Below are 4157 nucleotides of genomic sequence, written 5' to 3' on the forward strand. Positions count from 1 at the left end.
TAGCTATTTGATAAATATGTGGAAATAAATAAATAGCAATTATAGCTATTAAGAGATTCTATGAAAATACATCCATTTTCTGGCAAAAAAAAAATCCCTAAAGATTATGTAGATAATTCATTTTAAATGTACATAGCATTTCTCAACCTACCAGATTCTAAACTAGTATAAACAGGCTCACTGAAATGCATATTATATATGGGGCAGGTGAAAGGCAGAGCAGCTGTTTAATATTCTACAGCAATGCTGTGCTACAAGGTTTTGGACAGAAAATGAAGAACACCTTTTTCTGTGGAAACAAGTGAGGAATTTAGGAGGGAAGAATATTTTTGCTCACACTGATTTTGGGCCAGATCATCATCTGTATGACTCTTGCTCTCATATATATGACATGAGATCTCCGAAATTACCCTAGGCAGCAAGACCATCTTTCTTTGTAAAAAACTTATGTAAGCCACAGAGATTCTGAAAATACTACTTGCACCCAAGAATCTGTAGGGTTTGGAAAAATTAGTCCCAAAAGGCTCTAATCCCACCCCCTCCCAGTTCTCTAATTTTCCTTGGGAAGATGTTGTTCAATAAAAATAACATCCTGGCCTGCTGGTGCTCAAGTGCTGAAAATACACGAGTTGTGAAAGAAGGGTTTGCAGCACAAAGCAGTCCCATCACGTGATGCAGCAGCACTAAACAACAAAACCTATCACTTGGTTCAGAGTAAATAGCTTGTAGATGCGTCTATGAATATTAAACTCACTTCAAACAGCAGGGAGCAGGCAACCCACTGTTTGAAATAAGAATGTGTGCTTACAAATCATCCACTATTGAGGGACTTTCCCCATCAGACTGCAAGCCGGCAGGCAATCTAATTTTTACTTTAATGGTTCCTACAGTGTTGAACTGGCTTTCTTGCAAAAGCCCATTCATTTCATCTCTGCCTGGTTTTGAAACACCACTCTAAGACCTTTGCTTCTCATAAGGTGTTAAGAAGTTACAACTGTGGCAACATATTGGTTTAGATCCTGGATTGTTTTTTACCGTTTCTTTCAATGTGCTTTTTTAAATTTTATTTGGGGGGAAGTCTTATTATTTATTTAGATAATTTCTTTGCTTTAATTATATTTCCTTTTATATTAGCTTTAATACTATGGCACTAAGAACTAAAACCAAAAGACTACTGTGGTTTACTCACCATTGTTGATATCACACCATTTACTGAACTTCATAGAGAAGCATGATAAACAGCATTCTGGGGCATTAAAACATGGAATCTTTTCCTGCTCATGGGAACCTTGCTGAAAGATGTTTTAATATTATTGTCCTGGAAAAAAATCATTTCACTTCTCAGCTAACCAGAAAAATTGTGAGGATACAGGTTTCTCAAGAAGGCATCTTCCCATTGTGTACAACCAGAATGGGACTAATACAGAGGAAAATACATGAGCTTTACTTGGGAACATCTTTCTATGATTTATGGAAGTCGTACTATATGTTATCACAGTTATTCTAAGTTAGCTGATTTATTTTAATCATAGAATCATAGAATGGTTCTTTAAAAAGCTTAAAGGGAAATGGGATTCACCTTCTTCCCAGAATTCTCAATTCCAGATATATTAAAAGTAAAACCTTTTAAGTAAAAGCCTACCACTTAGTTATGCTAACTGCTTTCTTGTGAAGTTCTGATCTCATTTTCAGTGGTATCTTATTATATCACCACACCTTCTGCCAGCTTTCTGTATGCTTTTTTAAATTTCCCTTAAAAAAATAAACCAGCTATAATCTGTACTAACACATCAGTGCTAATCTCTTAGCTAAACATTTTCTGTTACATGAGCCAGTTACCATTGAGTGTTCATTTGTGTATGAGAACTCTTCTGTATGAATACTTTAGTCAGGATGGATTCCTGGCTTAATCTTGCTATACTAATTTAAAAAATAAATAAATAATTACATGCAAAGCCTGTGTTTTGAGGACGCTTGACTGTGTGTCATGAAAAATGAAAACCACAAACTCTTATAGCTAATATCAGACCTTTTAACATGATGCAGGTATTTAACAGGCATTCTAATCTCCAGTTCTTCTGCTGCAGACTGGGTAGTAAAACAATAAATTATTACAAATACGAAATATAAAATCATGACAATTAAAATAATGCCTCTAATTGCAGTTACAAACCTTTGAGATCTGCATTTTAGAGCCAAAATTGAATATTGCAGATAAAATTCTGAATCTTTTCAAATCGCTGAAGGTTTTGCTATTGACTATTTGCCATATGTCACTTTTATAGTTTATCTGGTATCAAAAGGAGGAGGTAGAAAGAACTACCAGTAGGGGGTGTGATGATGTTTTTCTTCATTGCTGAGGTTATTACACAGTATCATACATATTTATATTCTACCTTATAGAAGATATTATAATAGCTTATAAAGTTGTGAAGGTCCAGATAAACATACTTTATAGGCTTTAAATTTCAAAGAAAGACATCTGGACTTTCACGGAGGTGATTAGAAAGTTGACTCATCTTGACAAACAACTACTTCCCCTCTCCAAGAAGTCTTTGTCTCTACTTGCAGAACTCTTACCTTACATAAGAAGGAGCATATAGCAGTAAGATTCAATACCTTGTAAAGCACACTTTTAAGGCAGGTTGCAGGAGACCCATTCCTTGAGTCATTTAAAACTAAACTGGACAGAACTTCCTATAATACACAGTAGGGAACAATTCTGGATGAGGGGGGCTGTGCTAGCGGATTTAGCAAATCATTCCTATTTCTAGCTTCTATGATTTTGAAGCAACTTTAATGAGACACAAATATGCAAAACTTCCCAAATGGCTGAATACCAATCCTACATCTTTTCAGCTGGAACCACGCTATCTAGGTCTTGTTAAATTATGTCAAAAACTAACTATGTCAGCACAGTGGATATATTATGGGATTATGACCTACAAGAAGACCTTTTATGTCAAATATCAGTGTTATTTTAAGAAAAATTCAGATCATGCTCTCTCTCACTTCTTGCACTAGCAAAATTCCACACTTTAAGTTTTACTACTACTAATATATCATTGCTGTTTTCTTTTGGATTTTGCCAATTTACTGATTTTGGGTTTGGGGTTTTTAGCTTTTTGGGGTTTTTTTTGGTTGGTTGGGTTGAGTTTGAGGGTTTTTGTTAGGGTTTTTTTCCCCACAAATTACAAGACAGCCAATACATAGGATTATTGAATTAACACGCAATACAAAAATCTACAATGTAATGTTTAGTCAATACATACATCTGAGCCTGAAACTGGTTTTGTTCTGGAGAAGTATTGAGATATAGTGACAAGAATCTGGTTGGCTTTTTTTAGTTTAAAACAGTAAAGTACAGCACCTGATTCAAGGGCCATTGAAGCTACCTTCAATGTGAAAGGTATTGAACGCAGTTCCAGTGTGAAAGGAAGTGAAAAAAGTATACTTTGTAAGTAAAAGCTGGTAAGTCTTTACCCAAAAATGAACCCAACACAGCCACTGCATACAATTTATGACGTACAACAATTCAACACAGTGTTTGTGAACTCTTGAGCAGAGGCTATGAAATATGATGAACTTTATAAAGGGTTTATGCTGTGGATGGGGTTAGGGAATAATATCAGTCATATTTATTTTCAGTTAGATCTATTCTAGAATTCAATTCTTCATTTCCAAAATTTAATGCTGCATTTTGCCACCTATTCCCACCGAACACAATGCTTGGTTGGCTAACCAGTAAAGCATAGCATCTGTGGATAAGAAGAACCAAGCCTGTTATGTTTATGAAAATTAAATAGTAGGCTTTAAAAAAATATTACTATAAGCATTATTAAAGCTGTGTTAAGAACTATATTATATAAGCAATAAACTGTAACTAAACTGTATTTACTGTGCAGCTTTCAGATGGTGACTTCTTTTTGGGTTTTTTTTTTTTTTCCTCTAATCATGTTTACTGAGCAGTTTTGAGAAGTGGACAGGCAGTCACTAGGGACTGAAAAAAGATCAGCAAGCCTATTTTAGTAAGGACTTGTACTTGGCCTCAAACTTAAAGCACAGTCTCAGAGGTAAAAGGTTAGTGTGTTAAATGCCCTACTGTTTGAATAACTGAAATCAGCACCAAATGCTACCAGCTTCTTTCTCTGACTCTG

The sequence above is a fragment of the Melopsittacus undulatus genome, chromosome 1 (genome assembly GCF_012275295.1).
Source record: "Melopsittacus undulatus isolate bMelUnd1 chromosome 1, bMelUnd1.mat.Z, whole genome shotgun sequence".
Lineage (NCBI taxonomy): Eukaryota > Metazoa > Chordata > Aves > Psittaciformes > Psittaculidae > Melopsittacus > Melopsittacus undulatus.